At 33.7% G+C, this 20,889-nt stretch overlaps 1 protein-coding gene across 4 annotated transcripts in view; it reads right to left on the reverse strand.

The window, feature by feature from the left end:
• BMPR1B (bone morphogenetic protein receptor type 1B) overlaps positions 1–20,889 on the reverse strand; it is a 159,092-nt gene that overhangs the window by 51,960 nt on the left and 86,243 nt on the right. Inside the window, exon 1 of one of the 4 annotated variants that reach the window (XM_017875501.1) lies at positions 11,894–12,050. The exons of the other annotated variants lie outside the window; for them this stretch is intronic. The gene's annotated coding sequence lies outside the window, so the exon portion shown is untranslated. Of the gene's footprint in view, positions 1–11,893; positions 12,051–20,889 lie in introns of those variants that run through there. 4 annotated transcript variants of the gene reach the window in all.

Here is a 20,889-nt window from a genome sequence, read left to right on the forward strand (position 1 = left end):
TTAAGAGATCTGCACATAGCCAACAGACTATGGAGTCAGCATTTAAACTCAAATTGTTTAAGCTTTAGAACTGTCTTTCTACCATATCACAGAGTTTCTCTACTTTAGGTATATTGTTTACTTTTTAAAGAAATTACTAGAAATATTTAATCTGTAAAATTGGGTAAGAAGATAAAAACTTAGTTAACATCAAGACACATTTCAAAAGATACATCTTCCCCATCAGCATAGGGAAATGCAAAATGCCTACCTATTACTGTAGTGATGTTTCTACCATCTTTGATAGAAGGCACCTTGGTAGACATGATCTCTTAGAAAGAGATGTTCTGGGTTCAACATTAGGCTTTACTATTTACCAAGTTAGTTGTCCTTAGATAACTTTATAAATAATCTTGTGACTCATTTCTTATCCTTAAAATGGAGATAATTACAGACACCAAAACTCATGTCAACAGCTTAGAATGTTTATGTTACACAGAAGAGGACATGCATTCATTAATATCTATTTTGTTTCAGGCACTGTAGTAAGAGCTCTTATATATGCCATGTACTGCATAAATTGTCACCGTGAGCAATTTTCAATTTAAAATCTCTCTCATAACACATTTAGCTTATCTATAGTGAAATACAAGATCAACAAAAATATTTTAAAATTGCTGGGTTAAAAAAATGGAAATTCTACGTCAGAAGTACAAGATATGCCACACATTTGTTATAGTTTTAAACCAAAAATGAATGCCTGCAGGTAATGGTCCCATCAGAGAATTAGAAGTTTATTTTTTTAAATCTGTGATAATTTTTCCTGACCTTCTGCATGTTAAACTAATTATTCAAATTCTTACAGAAAAAAATAGTTGAAAGAAAAAGCAATAAAATATGTTGTCAATATATCAGAATTTCCTAAGATTAACTCTAATATTTCATTAAATTATTCAAATTTGTACAAGATGTGCATCTAACTTTCTCAAACAGTTTCCTGTAAATTTTGTTCAGAAAAAAAATGTTGATTGCAGTGGGCACCTGTGGCATATGAGAAGATTGTCATATACAGAATCCCACCCTGAGCCACAGCGATTTTGATTCTGCAGGTCACAGGCGAGCCAGGAAATGTGCATATTCAACAAGATCTCATATAATTGTGAAAAAAATTACTTGTAGACTCCACTTAGAAAAACCCACCAGATTAAGCAAATAATATGTATTCCAACCACACAATTACTTCCAATACATGTTATTATTTCTATATAATAGCATGCTCATCCTTAGGTTAAATTTCCAAATAAAGTGAAGTTAAATAGTTCACGTCACTGCCTTATCTTGAAAGCCATTTGTTCCAAGGTTGTCCACATGAGAGTGCAGCACCACTTGGTACCCCAGAGTAGTGTGTATAGGTGTACCTATATCTCACCTTCTCGTGGTAAGCTCCTTCTTTTCAAATCTGGTTCTCAATGTTACTGCCTTTATGACCTGAGTCACCTCAGCAGACCAAGTAATAAAAATAGAGTATTTAAAACTTATTACTTCCTGCTTTCTTTCATACCAGACCCTTTATTTTTGACGCTTTAAAACACAATAAAAATTCATTTATGATGCAAATGTCTACTAGCAAATAGGTATTGGGTGCCCTCCCATTTTCCAGGCACAGCCTGTGTAACTAGGATGAATTAAACATACACAGAATTTACCAGTTGGTGGGAAAAGCTGTTAAATGGAACACTGACACCAAATGGTCTAAAGCAGAAAAGAAAACATCCTCATGTGATTGGAAGTAAGATGCTATTTTCTAAGAAACATTTTAAGAGAAAATTCATGATTTTGTCACATTGTGAATTTATTTAAAGAGTGGTATAAAATTTGGCTAGAAGAAGGTTCTTTGCAATATTGCTTATAACAACCCATATTTACAATAGTAGAGGATTAGGTATATTTGTAAACTGGGATTCCTATATATCCATTAAAATGCTGATGTAGAAATATATTTACTGACAAGAAAGAATGTTATAGCATAATTTTTTGTTTTACTTACAGGGTATTCTAGTTATTAAATCCCACTCTCATAAGAGAAATAGGGGCTAAGAAAATGAACCTACACTATGAGATCAAGGGAGGAGACACTAATAATAAAAGCCTGAAAAGCACAAAGATAAGCAGTCACTTGTCTACAGAATCAAAATTGCTGTGGCTCGGGGTGGGATTCTGCATAAGACAATCTTCTCATACGCCACAGGTGCCCACTGCAATCAACATTTTTTTTTTGGACAAAATTTACAGGAAACTGTTTGAGAAAGTCAGATGCACATCTTGTATGAATTTTGAATAATCTAATGAAATATTAGAGTTAATAATTAGAGAGGAAATTCTGATATATTGAATTGATAACAAATCTACAAAAGCTGATTCTTAAGCCAAATGTGGGGAAAAGCTAAGAAGCCAAGCTTTACCGCTTAACCCCAAAAAGCTCCAGAAATGGTATCATAAAGTACTTCTAAAAGTAATTCTAAGAGGGGGAAGGGGATATTAAAACAGAAGGAGGCTGAAAATATATTTATAAATACAGTAATTAGAACTTCAGATATCCTTTCCTATTCCCTACAGGCTAGCAGTATTTCTTTCCTACCCCTGCAGGAGACAAGAACGGTAAAAGTAATACACATATCACTGAGATGCCTTCTTTATTTTTCCATTTTACCATCGAAGCCAAGGACTGTAGGACAACAAGCGCAGAAGAGGGCAAGAGTACCATCTTACTGCAAACATTCAGTGAACATTCACACTGGATGTTGCCTCCTCCAGTTCATCTCCCCACATGGCTTCCAGAACTCAATGCAGCCTGGTATGTGCCTTCTTTACTGGGTAATTTGACCAGGTCAAGAACAAAGAGCATAAAGATAGTGATATTGTGAGTTTCTCAGTGAAACAGCCCTGCGATGTTATCCTACGTGAGGCCCACTGGTGACAACAGAGCTTCCAGTCACTTCTTCTGTGATCCATTCTCATACACATGGGCCACTAATTCAGGGTAAACAGATATTTGAAAAAACCTCAAACATCAAAGACTGAGAATAAAACAAATATTACTTGGAAGAAGTAGATTATATTAAAGAAAATAAAGACTTTAAAAATTATTATTAATACCCTCATCTTACAAAAATACATCATCATGAAACAAGAACACATTGCTCTAAAAAGAGAATAACAAGTAAAGAACTTTAAAAATATAATTGCATAAATGAAAATCCCAGCAGGTGAATTGAAAGATAAAGATTAGGAAATCTCCTACAACACAGTACAAAATACAAGGATGGAAAAGTTAAGTAACTTACAGCATGAATCCAGATTCAACATCTGAATAATATTAGCTCTAGAAAGAAAGACTTGAGAAAACAGAGGGAAGAAAATCATCAAATAATCACGCACGGTTTTCATAATGAAAACTCATGAGTTTCTAATTTGAAAGAACCCATATAGCACCTGAGAATAGATCCACACCATGTCACTGTAAAATTCTGTAACACTGGAGACAAAGAGACACCCTAATAATTTTTGTAAAGAGAGAAAAAGTGAGGGAGAGAAAGAGAAAAGAGATAAAAAATAAGTATGGCATTGAACTTTGTTCAGAAAACCTAGAAACTAGAATAAAATAGAACAATGCCTTCAAAAGTCTGAGGGAAAAGTTTTCCATATCAGAAATAAATACCTGGGCAAATTAAGAGTGAGGAGGGTAGGGGAAAAAAGCATTTTAATATTTTCAGTCTCAAAAATTTACCTCCCATGTATCCTTCTCAGAAAGTTATTGGAGGAGATATTCCATCCAAAGTATAAACAAGAAAAATACCTTGGATATTCCATCCAAGGTATAAACAAGAAAAAAGATGGAATAGGTACCTGCTAATGGTAGGTCCTTCCCAAGAGAAGATGAAGCTTACCTCCAAGATAATGGTAAATGTGGCTAATAAGATGAGACATTGCATAGGACTTCAGGAGCAATCAGGTCTCATTGAAGGCAGGTGAAAAAATGTTGGAAGAGAGAACTCTTAAGATGTGGAAATTAATAAGATGACTTATGTATTTTAAATTTACACTGGGAGTTTGGAAACGCATTTGTAATGAGCACAGGGGACTAAGGAACCAAATATTTAAACAGATGGGAGACTGGAATATGTACATATGTAGTGGAAGCAGGGATGGGAAAAAAGAACTAAATCCTCATCTTTGATAGTGGAAAGTCAAAGGTAATGCCTACAATTGAATAATAAAGAGGCAGTAGTACAGTATTTATTTAGAGATATAGAAGAAATGCCAAAACAATGAAAAGAGGCACAGGTGTAGTTGCGACAGGGAAAGGAGAACTTGGGAGGATGTTTTTTAAAAAAATAAATAAATCTCGTTAAACTATGTAAAAACAAACCTACTGTAGTGTGTGCGTATGTGTGTGTGTGTGTGTGTGTGAAACAGAGAGAGATGTATAGAAGGATTTATATCACCATATAGGTACTGCTGAAATGGATGAAAATCCTGCATCTTTTAGAAAAATGTGTTTATCTCTGTCAGGGAATACTGAATTTTGTATTATGAAATTTTCACAATCTACTTTCAAAGGGGCCATAATTCCTCTTTCTACATTCCTGCTTCTACATCTGCATGGATCTATGGAGCAGCAAATTAGGACAGATAATAGTTAGAGCTACTTAAATGCATTTATAAATTCCTTGTCCACTCAATCTAAGGAAGTAATTAGTCACATATCCTGATGTGGAATAAAGCACATCAGTGAACAATGAGGAACTGGACATCAAAAGAGAATCCAGCCAAGAAGGAACTTCTCTAGCTAATCTTCATGACGGGATTCTGCCCGGGACCAACGACTATGGCTTGGTAGTTAACACTAACTCTACTGATGGCTCACCATGTTTTCATGTGTTATGTTTACATGTGTGCTTAAATTGCTGGGAAATCTACAATCTACACAAGTCACAATATTACCAATCACCTGATAACTTTAAAATAATTGATGGCCGGGCGTGGTGGCTCATGCCTGTAATCCCAGTGCTTTGGGAAGCCGAGGTGGGCAGATCATGAGGTCAGGGGATCAAGACCATCCTGGCTAACACCGTGATACCCTGTCTCTACTAAAAATATAAAAAATTAGCCAGGTGTGGTGGTGGGCACCTGTAGACCCAGCTACTCAGTCTGAGGTAGGAGAATGGCGTGAAACTGGGAGGCAGAGCTTGCAGTGAGCCAAGATTGCTCCACTGCACTCCAGCCTGGGCGACAGAACAAGACTCCGTCTCAAAAATAAATAAATAAACAATTGATAATGTGTAGCTTAACAGATATAAGGCAAGGCGGAAGAGAAGCAGCAGCAGAATGAACCTGGTGAGACTCACCTTAAACGCTAAGAAAACTATAAGAAAGAAAGATGGTAAGATCTTCTTCATGTGTACTCCACGTTTGAGAAAAGGGCCAATGAGAAACTGGACTGTTTTATCTAACTTTATAATTATGCAAAGGTATTTATAAAAGAATCACTTTAATATCAAGTCATACTGAAGTTGTACAAAATCCAGTCTCACAGATACAAGCCAGGCATTTTGGATCATAAACAAAAGAGACTATATCAGCTATGACATTAAAAAGACAATTACATGCATACATAGAAATAATTATTTTATGAAAACATGAATTTGTCTGATAATTATGATGCTGAAATAATAAATAGGAGAAAAGACAAACGGCAGGTATTCATAACAAATGTAAACATCAAGATGATTAACAAACATCCAGTGCATTAGCAATAATGAAGATATATCCCAAATGTCAGATATCTGATTAAAATAACATGTAAGAATATATCTTTTCATATTTTATTATATTAGTATCCCTTCCATTGGAAGCAGGAAAAAGGCAGCCATCAAAAGAGATAAAAGTTTGATTTAGTTGACTCATATAAATATTTATTAATTAAATCATTTTACTTGATTTTGTGTTAGTTTTATAAAAAATGATAATCCTTGAAAACAACCGGAAGGTATCTAACCATTAAAAAAATTAAATGTAATTTAGTACATTTTATTTACTAAATCAGTAGAGTAAAATCTACAAAAAGTTTTTCACCAAAGAAAGTCAGGCTGGGCGCGATGGCTCACACCTGTAATCCCAGCACTTTGGGAGGTTGAGACAGGCGGATCATGTCGTCAAGAGATGGAGACCATCCTGGCCAACATGGTGAAACACTGTTTCTACTAAAAATACAAAAATTAGCTGGGCGTGGTTGGCACGTGCCTGTAGTCCCAGCTACTTGGGAGGCTGAGGCAGGAGAATCTCTTGAACCCAGGAGGTGGAGGTTGCAGTGAGCCAAGATCACGCCACTGGACTTCAGCCTGGCAACAGATCGAGACTCTGTCTCAAAAAAAAAAAGAAAAAGAAAAAAGAAAAAAGAAAGTCAAATAGTGAATAGTTTCTAGTTAATTGTAAAGCAAATGTCAACAAAATTGATTATTTCTTCCCAACTGCATTTTAAATAATTATAGGTTTTCAATAAGTATTTTAAAACAGAATCATGAATAAACCTGAGAGAAAATATAAAGAAAAAAACTGAGAAAAATTATCCTTTCAGAAATTTCCAGGAATTAAATACTACATCCAAGTAGTCCACTCTTAAGGAGCCCATTCCATTTTGCCATTTCTTTTTTTCCTTTTATTCCTTCATCCCTCCCTTCCCCCTTTCTCTTTCTTCCCCTTTCTCTCTTTAATAACTGATCTTTAAAACAGATATAAATCCAGACATTACACATGTGTTAGTTCACTTAGTATTGTTTAGTATAGTTTAGTATATATTATAATTATATACATGCATATATAGTTATATTAGTAATAGTTTAGTTTACTAACTAAATTATCATAATAATGAAAAGTAACGGCTTTTGGAGCCACTCTAAATTGGCTTCTCATTTTTTCAGAGGATCGCTGGATTTTTGGCATGCAAATAACCCACAGAATTATTTTCATAGGATGTTTTGAGTGTGGTATTACTGGAACCACGACTAAATTATATTCCTTATGATTCTTACAAGGAATAATAGAAAAATAGAATATTAAGAATATTTCTTTAGAAATAGGTTTATAGATTTTTCAGGCAAATTAATCAAATTTCATGAAATTACCTAATGATTCAGAAGCAACATTGTGACTTCCATTCAATTACAAGGATTAAAAAGAAAGTCATTTTTCTTTGATATCCTGAATATCTTTTCTGGAAAAATAATGTTGCAGTTATATACAGGTTTTCAGGCTATGTACATGTTTTCTATGCAGATCTCTTGTAGTAGGAAATAGGAGTTATAATTTCTTTAAAGTATTTAATTGAAAAATATGACAAATAATGAGTTGGAAGCTCATATAAAACATTATAAAATAACTTTGCTCTTTAATGTATATACTTAATCAGTTTCCATTATTTTAAAAATATCTCTATATTATTTTATATTATTATATACTCCTATATATGATTTTTACAGAAAATCAGACAAAAGAAAAATGTAAAAAATTTTCATACTATTACATATCAAGGGTACAATGTTACAAAAAATTAAATTTTACCTTCAAAATCAATCCATTAAATCTAAAGTATGTTTTACCATGTTTAGTTTTTTTCAGCAAATTCTTACCACGTCAAAAATATCATAAATAAAAACATTTTTATTTGTGGACATAAAGACTGTTATATCATAGGACAGTCAAAAAGGGGTATCAAAATCCCTGTCACCATTTTAAACACATAGAGAAAATCTGTATGAACAATAGATAATTCCAGTAATATTAAATTCAATATGTAACATACTTAGAAATGGATATGAGGGTCTTTTAAAATTCATTAAAAAGTGACATATAATCATTTTGTGTACACAAGGTCTTACTAATAATCTATTCCATCTTTTATCTTTTTCATTTTTAAACTCTTTGAATATCACAAAACTTAACAAAATGTTGATTCTCTTCCACCGTTCTTCACCTTCTACACCAGAGGGCAGGCGGCAAGAAGAGAAATTGAATTCATTTATTACACAAATTTGCACTTTTAAACGTCCAGGGTAAGAAGGTGAGTGGAAGAAGAAATTTTAAAGTACTGAACTGCGCTAGCAACAACTTTGGGAGTCCTACAGTAGTTTGTACTGTTATGGTAACAAATAATGCAAATCAACGCCCATTTTTCCTTCTTAAACCAAAACTAGTTTAAATACAGTTTTTTTTTATGAGTTCTATTTCACACAGGAATAAAACTCTGATTACAACTTTTAAAACAACATTAATTTTTAAAAATAACTTTTTGTGTATCAGATAGTATTAATTCCACTAATTTTTAACCTTAAACCTTGAATCATTTAATCCAATTCCAACTGTCTAATTTTTCAACTAAAGGCCCGACTTTCATTTTCATCACCTAACCATTTTCCTTATACTAAAGTACTTTCAAATAAATCATTTTCTATGCTCTTTGCAGCAAAATTTAGGAAAATGTTATATATATATATACATACACATACACACACACACATTCTAAATAAAAAGTTGGGACATATGCCTAAACTTTTCTGGAAAGTAACAAAATGTAAATACAATTTTTATTAAAAAATACCAGAGCAAAATCATATGTAGGGAAAGAATAGATTTTCTAATATTAACTGTGATGTTACCTACACAGTAATCTTTCTCCTTCAACAGACAGAAATCAGGTAAGAGACAGGTAAGGGAAGATGCTGGTGCTAAATTTCTGGACATGCTGTGCAGGGGTGAAATGTCAGATGACAAAGCAGTATCACATATGGTCACTGAGCAGTGGAGCCAGACTTGATGACAATGTAGGGTAAAATAGGCAAATAGGTTCAAACTCCAGCTCAGCTACTTTTATGGGCTTAGCAAGTGACTTAATATTCCTTATAGAAGATGTAGAGAGTAGCAGCACTCACTGGTTGGAGTGGAGGAGAAACCCACATAAAGCATCAACTATGATTCTTTGCATATAGTAAGAGTCAATAATAACAAATTGTTGTTTTATGTGCTGCTGACTGTTACTATTATTCAGTTTTCTCTTCCTTTTCCCTACTCCTTTATCTCCTGTTTCTATTTGTCTTCCTTTCCTTTTCTTCCCTATTATCTTTTCCCCTTCCTGGCTCTCCTCTTCCTCTTCAATTCCTCTTTCTTTTGCTTCATTTTAAAGCCTTTTACTTTTCCTTCCTTTCTAGATTAATCACGGTGAACAAAGAGTCTATAAAAATATAAGGTTTTCAGCTTAAGAAACCCACTGAAAGTTTGTTCAAGGATGACCAAAATATTCTTATTTTCTTTCATCTCTTGGTACATTGATTCATTTAGCAAATAATCATTAAATCCATTTACATAACACAATGACCCAGAGTACTTGACGGTGTCCTCAATAAAGTAACAATCTTGCTTGTAAGACAAATCAGCCACACATGGAACACTGTGAGACAAATCAACTACATATGGAGAGCCGAAATACAGTATAGGAAAACAATAAAAGAGATGTCACAATGCCACATAATTGCCAAATGTAAGTACTAGACAGGAGTGTGTAAGAGGGAAGATTACTTTGTGTGGCAGTAATCAACCAGTATCTTTTATAGAAACCATAACCACCAGAACCAGGGATATTGCCAGTTTTTCATTTCAGCCACTCATGGTCAACACTAATGAGTAGGTTAAGAGAAACACTAATTTTAAATATGAGAGAAGTGCTGGCTCTTTCTAGAAACCAGGGCTTCATAAAATATTTGTGGGTGTTTCTCTTCACTGGCAATTGTTTCTCTTTTCACCATACTGACACATCGACATCACCACATCACTCAGGTTATGATTGATAATCATGTTTTCAACATTTTCACATCAGTAAAACCCTGCCAAGAGACCTAAAAACATCTGAATAAAAAGTAAAAGCTTCAATCACTCAAACATTTTATTTTATGTGATACCAGACTATGACATAAAAAAATCATGAGAAGAGTAAATATGACATACAAGTCAACAGACAACACAAACATTTATATTCATTTGTTTTCCAGGTAATTGATATGGAATTATAAACCTCAGCAAGAATAGTAATTATGGTAGTAACAAAAATTCTTTGGACATCACAATTATGCTCTTTAAATTTAAAACAATAGCTAGCCTTTCCCTTAGGTTTTACTCTGCTTCTGAATTTAGAGAAACTCAATCAAATTGTTTATATAAATTAAAACCTTTGAAAATCTCTAAAACACAACTTGTTTGTATTTTAATAAAAGCAACAACGTAAGAACAAAATTAACTTGACAAGCAAGTAACCATGATTTGAAAAATATGCAACATCAAACTGAAGTCATTGTCATAAAATAGCATAATCTCAGCTGATAGAATGATTAAAAATAAAAAATGCCTTTGTATTTTAAAATATTTAGTGTGTCAATTCAGGTCCACATTGTTACAAAAGAAACTGAACCGTGGTCTCTTTGACAATAATGTCAAAGAGTCAACTAGAACTTGGCAGATTTCCAAGCCAGGAGCTATGGTTTTATTCAGCAGAGTTTCTATGAATGCTCTGCTTCACAGAGTTCTGAAGCTAATCAAAGTAGATGTTAAACTTGCCTCCACACCAAAACTTACTCTGCAGCTTTGCAAAGCACTCCCAAGACAGCCTAGTGTATAAAACTATTTTATAGATTCATATATGTAAAGAAGGGAAGTGACAATGAAGCCAGACAAACCAGAAACCAAATCACCGTGTTTGTGCTATTCTTTTTCCCCAAAGAAAAAACCTGGAAAGCATTTAGAACCTGTCTGCTTCTAATCCTTACTGTATCCTCTAATAGGATAACTGTTAAAGGTAATCTTAGTTATTACTGACAAAAATATTCAAATATATTGCTAGTTCAAATGTTTAAATATTTGAGGTATAAAATATAGGATATATATTTTAAGCTAAACACTATTATTGACTATTATCACCATCAATGAGTTTAAAGGTCTATCTCTGGTGAAACAATATGGAATAATGATCACCAGCAATAAAATGAATAAGAATGCAATGTAAACATGAGAAAGCCATCATAGTTTTAAGAGAACAAACTGGAAACCAAAGAAAACTGTTTAAACTCTGCAGTGCCATCCATGTGCTTTTACACTTATCTATTGTGCGACACAGAAAAATTTTCTAAGATAGATATCAAAAATGATACGAATTACTAAGACATACTTGCCTCACTTCTCCAAATGTATACTTTATCATGCTAAAACAATTTATATCCTTCTTGGTCAAAAATAAATATCTTAGTAACTATACTTTTGAAACATTCATTTGATCTGACATCTAAATCATTACATTTATACTTTAAAAAATCATTTTGCATTTTTTAAAACTCATATTTGCAAGAAAGAAACCTAGACCTTTATAATCTATGAATTTAGAATTGTATAGTTGATACATTAATAGTAAAAGAATTCACAACATCAAAACTATGAAAATTAAACCACAAGACCTTTATACAACCACAACACTTGATTTTAACCTTGACAGTGTTGAAAATGTGTAGGGGCAAACACACACTCACTCCAACACCCATAACACAAAAGTTAATAAAGAACATCACTAATTTAAAAGTAACCTAAATTAAACACTATCAGAAGAGTTCGGTTAAATGGTATTTTCTTGCCATGTAATTTTTTTAGATAAAATTTTTGATCCCCTTGAATTAGTCTATTTCACCATCTATGCCAAGAAAGGCTAAGTTCTAACATCTTTTATTGTGCCAGAATTGGCTTTACTCATCTTGCTTACATTTTTTGGAGGGGAAAAAAAAAAACAGTCTCCGTGAGATATAAAGCTTCTCCCACTACTCACTTTTGATTTCTGTACGCTTGATATATCGTTGCCAGGCTCCCTGGGATGAGAGACATGAGGAGGAGGCACAGAATTGCTAGGGGTTTCCACTAAAAAGCCCAGCACCGTAGGCAGCACTAATCCTGCACCTGTGATGTGTTATTCAGCAGTTAAGAAATGCAGCCCAGACTGTGGTTGCCTAATACAGCTCAGCTGTTTTTCTCAGTACTCCCTTTGATTATAAGCTGGCAAGAGAGATTATTCCGGTCAAGCAATGAGCTATGTTCAGGACCCATGGCATATGACAGTGGAAAGGTAAAAAAGAAAAGAAACCCAGGAGTCAAAAACAAACAAACAAAAAAAAGTAGAAAGAAAGAAAAGAAAAAGGAAAAAGAATGAAAAAAATGTCACTGACCACAGTGTGTTATGTAACATTTCCAGATGGTTAAAAGCTACCTCTGAGTCTATGCAAGGCAGAAAAATATCCAGAATTCATCATTTAAATATCTAGAAATCTATTTTTATAATATCTTTTGACAATCAGAACGTTATTTCAATATGCAATACCTTAAATTTATCTTAAGAGAATCTCAATTACACAAACATTTAGAAATCTGTCATTAAAGAGATTTACCTTTACTAAATGTCAAATTCCTTTTAAAATTTGGAAAATTTCAAAACGTTTGGAAAACTGAAGACCAAATGAATGCCATTATTTCTATCTTTTATTAAATCTACCATATCATTTGACTTGATTCATTAAAATTTTGATATAAAATTTATAGTTGAGACACAGCTATCCTATTCATCATATATGGTTAAAACAGAATGAAATATTTATAAGAGCCAACTTAAAGCCACTAACAAGTCCAAATTGATTTAAGAAATATTTATCATATACAAATATTAAGAAATATTTACCATACACAAATATTTCAAAGTGCTATAAGCACTTTGGGCTCAAAGAGTTGAAGAAGAAATGGCCACTATGTTCATGAACCTTAAAATCTATTTGGAGAGTGTGGCATAAAAGTTGTCAATTTTGTTGTTGTTCTTTTGTCATAAAAGGTCTGCTGATTGCTCACTCACACCAAAAGTTTCACTCTATTTCCTTTTATACTATAGATAAACATAAAATCACATGTCCTCCAAGCTAGTATCTGTGCCACTTTAAACAAATAACCTAAAATCTTATCCAAAAAACAGACACCCTTGCCTAACAGCAGATGGTCAAAAACAAACCAAAAAAGTTCCTTTACAAAAGAGCTGAAATGAAGAAAATACATCAATTCAAAATGTAAATATAATTTTACAAAATGTAACTATAATTTAAATATATATATTAAAGAACATGTTAAACATTTTAAGTTATTTTGTTATTGCTGTATACATGCTAATTCCCTACTAGCCAAAAAGTGTATTAAAAATTTTGTTAGAAAAAAATATGCATAGGATATGTATTAAAATCAATAGGGTCAAAAAAAATTCCTGTGTACATAAGAACATTTCTCTCAATAGAATTTGACAAATCTTATAGTTTTCCCTTGTATTCAAACACTTGTGTTAGAATACTGCATTTCAATTTCCAAGTAATACCCTGAGGCCGACTGAAAGTAGAATGGTATTCAGGAAGTGTGCTGTAAGATGTTTTACTAGTATTCCCCTAACTCTTCCATTAGTCTGTAACCAAAGTAAAATAAGACAGTTGAACTGCAACCTGGATATGTGTAAGACTAGAGTTCATAGTTTTGATAATTTACGATAAATCTTTTTTCTTGAAATTAATAGGCTGAAATACTGAACCACCATCTACTTTGCTTTGATTTGCAGGAATAAGACTGCCAAAGGACAATCTTGTTGAATTCTGGGCAGAAACACTGAGGAGAGATTTGAATTGAAACTATGTTATTATAATAATTGTGTTATCTTCAATCTGGACATGGCACACACAGGAACATTCTGGCCTGATGCTGCTCAAGCTGTCCCTCTTTGGATAAACAAATGGCTTCAGTTTTCAAAACATTCTCCTAAAGCACTTTTATATTCTTATTTTTTAAATTGTATAACACCCAGTACACCTCAGAGGTCCCAGTCTTTAAAAGTCTTGTTAATTTTACCTTTAAATTTTCTTTCTTTATATTCTTTTATCGAATTCATATCTTCTCATTTATGCCAGTAATGTTCTCACCCATAAATTCTACTCTAAGGTCAAAATGTTTCCTTCCTCCTTTTTTAAATAACTGTCAATACGGGCTCTTACAATAAACAAATCACCACCAAATAAAGAACAACAAAAAGCCTGTATCTGGGATGCTACATGAGAAACAATTACCATTCACAAACCCTATCTTCAGATATTTCTGCATTTTAAGCCACACCAACATAAGGTGGATGTATTTGTGTGTGTTATGTTTTTCCACCTTGAAATATTTTGAAGAAATTGGATATATTATCTTAAATTTCAGTATCAGAGAGAATTAAGAAATAAATACATTGTATTTAAATGACAAAAGTGACCCCAAACAATCATAATACTAATATGGGGGCAAAGGACCATGGCTATCTTAACGGCCACTTCAGTCAAAATTTTCCACATTCTAAAAGAACAAATGAGATCAAACAAAATATTTTACCAAAATGTATTCATTGGTACTTCAGTTATGAAAACTATTCCCTGTATTTACCTACAGAATCCTCTATCTTCTATGTAAAAACCCAGCAAATAATTAAAGGTTGGCAAAACTTGTCAGTTTTAACTCTCATGGTCAAGTCTGTCGATCTTCCCGAGGGGTCTCATAGTTGTTTTTTTTTTTTTTCTCTAAAGAAAAGCATAATGACCTTTCAAAATGAATAGGCCTGATTTATGATAAACAATTAGTTAACAATTGAAGTTTTTTAGTTTCTTTCTTTCTTGGGAAACAAACAATACTCACTTTTATTATTAAGCCCATAATAACTATTTGGTAGTAATACAAATACTTCCTAGTAGCTCCCATTCTCTAGCAGCTAGTCAAACAGCTTCAAGAGAAAAGTATTGAAATTGTGCTATTATGAAATAGCAGATAATCTGGAATAAAACAAATCCCTCTAGGATCATTACATCCTAAAAGTTCTTTGCCCCAGGCTTAGAACATGGCACTTTCGAGCATGCTAAAATCATGAAAATGACATATTTCTCTTCTCATTTCACACCAATAAAGGAGGAAAAAAGCCTTGTCCAAAAGGCACCATCAAAACAATCTACCCACCCCCAACTATGCAAGGCTCCTGCCTCTGTGGAGTTCAGTGGCTCCTCACTAGCAGGAAAGTATAAGCAGAGAGACCATTAGTTATGACATGGAGACTCTAGCTGATAATGCTGACTCACTTCAGGAGCTATTACACTATAAACAGTGTGCTGAAAGCCATTTATCTGCATTTTAGGATAAACAGCAGAAAAGTCTCAATTAAACAGATTGCAAGAAATAAGCTGCTGATGTCAAACCATGTGAAGCTTATTTTGAAAAGAGAAATCTGTGAATGCAATAAAATCAATGTGGGACATCAGGGATGTTAAAACAGAAAATTCAACATTTTTATAATTGTAAACATAACATCTTTTATATCATTTTATAAGATCGGCTTGATTATCAAAGTTATTGCACACTGCTTTGAAGTTCAAAGTTTACTGAAACTTGACATTCTCTTAAGAAACAGCATTTATGGTACTACTGGGACTGAGCCAATGTATGCTATCAAGAAAAGCTTTATCTATCACTATGTAAAAGGTGAAGTTCAATTAGGTGAGTTTTATCACTTCTTTTCCTACACACAAACTATCAGGAGAGATCATTTCTTTTTATTTATTTATTTATTTATTTGAGACAGGGTTTCCCTAAGTAGCTGGGACTACAGACATCCACTACCAAACCTGGCTAAGTTTTCTATTTTTTGTAGAGACAGCGTTTCTCCATGTTGCCCAGGCTGGTCTTGAAGTCCTGGACTCAAGCAATTCACCTGCCTTGGCCTCCCAAAGTTCAGGGATTATGGGTGTGAGCCACTGCACCCCCCGGCCGAGAGATAATTTCTAAATGACTCCCTTCAAGAAGAAAACACAAGTGCTATTCTACATCTAACTATAAACACATACACATGTACACACACACACACACACACACACACACACACACACATACACACACATGTCTATCTCTAGCATGTTAAAATGCTTCAAGGAAAACACTATATAATTAAATATAATCTATCATGGAACCACAGAGGCTTTATTCCACAACTGATTAGAAGGACATGAGACAAAGTTCGGGACCAGCCTGGCCAACATGGCCAAACCCTGTCTCTACTAAAAATACAAAAATTAGCCAGGTGTGGTGGCACACATCTGTAATCCCAGCTACTAGAGAGGATGAGGCAGGAGAATCACTTGAGCCTGGAGGCGGAGGCTGCAGTGAGCCAAAATTGTGCCACTCCAGCCTGGGCGACAGAGTGAGACTCCGTTTCAAAAAAAAAAAAAAAAAGAAGGTGAGACACACCAAGGCTTTTACTGCAAGGACTATATATGGGTAAAACACAGCATTTAGAATTTATTTTTCCTACTTGCCAGAAAACAAATCAAAATCCTCTCTCTTTCATGCTTCCAAATGTCAGAAGCTTTTCAAAACAATTTTGAGGTTAGCGAAGAGAACACACAGGTGTGTGTTATGTCAACTACTGAAAGCAAATAAAGGCCAGCCTGGAATCTGATCTCTCTAAGGACACATTCTTGTGGGCATTACAAATGCTCCCTGAAGGAATATTACACTAATGCTGACTAACTTTTTAAAACATCCCAAATCTCATTAGATCTATTCTTTAGCAGTACTGTTCAAAGGCATGACCTCTACTAACATCAAATTCACTGCCACTTCTTAGTAAACCTTTAATGTTTTCTCCAATAGCATCTTCTCTTCTCTATTTCACTGACAACAGGTTGAACAACAATAAAATATTCAATATCAACACATGTAAGTTTTTGTCATGTCATGAAAACTATGACAACCCACAAGCAATTAAATGTTAGGTTATCAGTAACAAATGCTTAAGAATACTGGTTCGCATTAATGGGTACTGGTCTTAAGAAAACCATTACATATTTTGACTGCTGTGTAACAAGCCTGGCACAGAAAGATGGCAATAGTACTTTCATATCTGAAATTACCAGTGTTCAAGCTAAAAACTGTATTTGTCATTTAAAACCTCTATTAGACACAAACAGCAACAAACATGACATGTTCTTAATTTTTAAAAAATAGTGACAAGAAAGGATTCTTGCCATCAAATGACTCCAATCAAGATTAGAAAAACCTTTCCACCAGTAAAATGACCTAATAGTCATAGCTTTATGAATATGTTTATTAATGATTCAGAATAATCATATCAGTTTATACCTTTAAAATTCATTGTCAATCAAGTTCATATTCATTCAAAATATTTTGTATTTCTATAAACCCTCCTTTTTACACACACACAGGTACACACAAATACGTCCACAGTGAGGGTCAACAGGAAACAAATTATTCCCATAAAACCCATCTCTTCTTGCCAAATGTTCCTAATATTTTATAAACCTCACAAGTAACTTACTACTGGACAAACCTTCCAGCTAATGATCAAAAATATAAAACTTCAAAACATTTTCCCTTTTCTAAGTTCTTCATAAAATGCCTGAATGCTCATGCCCCAGAAAAAGCTAATGCACAAAACAGGATATACCACGGCACTCTCAGCTTCCGCTGCAACATCAAGACTGGCTGATAACTTTGCTTATATATTTTCTATTTACATATATCAAGTTTCCCAGCATTACTTTCCTCCTCACAAGCAGCAAACCCAGAGGCCTTCATTACTAACATTCCACAATGCATGGGGAAAACAAGTTGAGGGGCAGGGAATGGTGCAAGTGTCTCTCTACTTGAGTGTATGTGCAGAATGTCTTTTTTATCTGAGATTCTTTTCTGCCTCCTTCTTGATTTCTCAAAAACTTTGATATTCTTTGAGACCCAGATGTCTCCTTTCTTCCCTCCTGCACACACTGAGAGGACAGGAAATAGCAGGTGTGAAATGTTCCTGTTTGCCTCTCTCGACTTCACAAGCAACTCCTGTTTGCAAACTGTCTTTCATCCTTGCTTGCTGTCTCAGGGGAGCGACCTGCCATTGGTCTGCTGGATCCCATTTCTTCTCACACACCCAGGTGTACAGCCATGGCCACAGTCCCTGTCACAGAGGATGGTTTGCTTTGATACATTCCTTCTTCGGTTATGATCAAAGAGTCGTTTTCCCAAACTAGACAAGCCTGGCTAAAGAAGGGTTTTACAACAAAGAGAAACTGAGTGTATGGGGAAGAAAGAGGATGAGAATTCTGAGAGGAAAACCTGAGATGCCTGTGCTTAGGCCTTCATGTCAAAATGTAAAAACTTACACACAAAACATGAAACCAGGCACCAGCTCTTTCAATAGGCCAACTCACACATATAACAGGATAACTAGACTCCAAGCAGGTGTAGGAATCATGATTTCTAGCTCTAGCTATGCTACTGACTCAGAAATCTCCCCAATGTCTTGGTTAAAAACCAGCACAGTGATGATTCACCAAGTAAGACTCAGGTAGTAAACACAGGTTCTTACGATACACTTGTTAAGGTAATACTGAGTGAATGAATTAGATTATGGAAAAGACTCAGACAAATATACCTGCCTAGATTAGGAATTTAGTGTAAGGGAAGTGTCCCTGAGTCAACACTGTAATGTAGTAATGCTCCGCATAGGGATTGCCTTCCTCTAACCACTTCCAACGTTACCCTTACCTAAAACAAAATTTGGGAAAAGGACATCTAACCTCCCATTGCCTAAGATTACAGAGGGATAAAAATAAATCTGAACCTACCCTGACCACAAACATAGAAAATCATTTACATGGAAAAAAATATGTATATATACACATATACACATATATACACACACACTGACACATATGTATATATGTATATAGACACACATATGTGTAAATACATATTTATAAAGATATGTATAGATCATGTACATACATAGAGTACTGAATTTATATAAAATATATAAATATTTTTATTATATATAAATCTATATATCTGTATATAAAGATATATATCTTATAAATTAGATATAAATATATGTATAAATGTCACTGATTTAATCTAATTTCAGGTAGATTTTACATATTTACATATCTAATTTTACATATTTAGGGAATATTACATACATATAAAATTATTTATGAGTTTATATTAGTGACTTTACTTATGGATTTGAAAGGACTGAAACAAGACTTCAGTATATTAGAGAAAGGAGAAAATGTCAGGACATACAGCCAAAAGTGAATAGTTGTGAATTTCCAAAATTAAACTAATCACAGACTAATCTGAAAATAATCTGCATTTCCTTTGAGCTTATTATATACAAAATATATTTAATTACATAAAAATATAGTTTAATACTGCACCATTATCTCAAGTGATTATGTTTTTAATTCTACTTAGTAATAGTAAAATGGGAAGAAATTCTGAAGAAACACACAAAAAAGAGATATGCCTTATGGAGTGGTTATACAGTGGTGAACCAAACCCTTAATTCCATCCTCCATAAGGTATCTTTGGGTTGAAGGTGAAGCATCTGCATGCATAGTATAATACCAAGAACCACCAAAAAATAGTGTGTTATCCTGAAATCTTACTAGGCTGCTCCGAGGAGATGAGTTATCTGACCCTGAATATCATGAGCACTTTCCTGTTCCAAATATTTCCAGTTCCTTTCACTTTTTTATTACAGTAGTAGGTCTCTCCCTTTCCCCTCTAACACACACACTCCCTTTTCTCATCACTTCAGTTAAACTTCTAACTCTTGAGCTTCTAAGGTTTGAAAAACATTGTAAATTTTCTTTTCGCTTCTACAACAAAATCAGCCTGTAGCTGTAGAAGATTATAGTTATTTACCATGATTATATTCACCATAATCTTTGTTTCTTTATAATCTGTTTTTGTTATCATTGGCATCTTTGTGGAACAGATAAGGACAGTTCTTGCCAAAGAGGTTTGAATTCTTTTGGTGTGGTCAAGCAAAAAATAAAAAAGAAGAATGCTTAACAGAATGAGATGATAATGTTAAAAATACTGCCAGCTTCAAAGCAAGTTAGGGGTCACACTGTTGTACCTGCGTGCCCTGAGTTACCTTATCAACAAAATGAGGTTGTAGGAAGATAAATTCTCTAACCTCTCTTGTACTTCAAACATATTGTGATTCTATGTAATTTCTACCTTGCTTACATGTACTCTTTTTTCAAATCTGTAGCATGAAAAAAGGGTACTGAATATTCCATAAATAAAACAAGGATTCCAGATCTGACTGCCATTTACTAGTCTGTGACCTTAAGCAAGTTCTTAATTTCCTTTGGTCTCAAACACTTCACAGTAACAATGCTTACACTTCACGGAGTTTGGGAGATTAAATGAGATGTAATCATTTATCTATCCCCTATTACAGGTTTATAAATCTTGTTTAATGTAGTCCTCAAAATACTCTGCCACGTAAGTGTTACTCCTCTCATTTTACAAATGATGAGGGGACTAGAGCTGGAAGAGGTTATTAGCCTGAGTACAAACTACTGAGCAGCAGACAAAGTAGAAGTAAAGCTCTGCGCTCTGAGACTTTTAAAAGCAGTGATTCCTCTAGACAGCAGTTCTCAAATATTTTCTTCTTGGGACCCTTTTACATTGTTAAAAATGACTGAGGATACCAAATTTTCTATGTATCTGGATACAGTTTTCAGTATTTACTATGTTAAAAAAAAACTGAACAGTTAAAAAAATGTGTAATTCATTTTAAAATAATAAATTCATTATATTTAAACGTATTTTCAAGAAAACAGTGGCATTGCTCTACATTTTTGCAAATCTCTTTAATGTCTAATTTAATAGAAGAAACTGGATGTTTGCTTTTGCACTCAATCTGTT

Source organism: Rhinopithecus bieti, unplaced genomic scaffold (genome assembly GCF_001698545.2).
Source record: "Rhinopithecus bieti isolate Rb0 unplaced genomic scaffold, ASM169854v2 scaffold_6708, whole genome shotgun sequence".
Classification (NCBI taxonomy): Eukaryota; Metazoa; Chordata; class Mammalia; order Primates; family Cercopithecidae; genus Rhinopithecus; species Rhinopithecus bieti.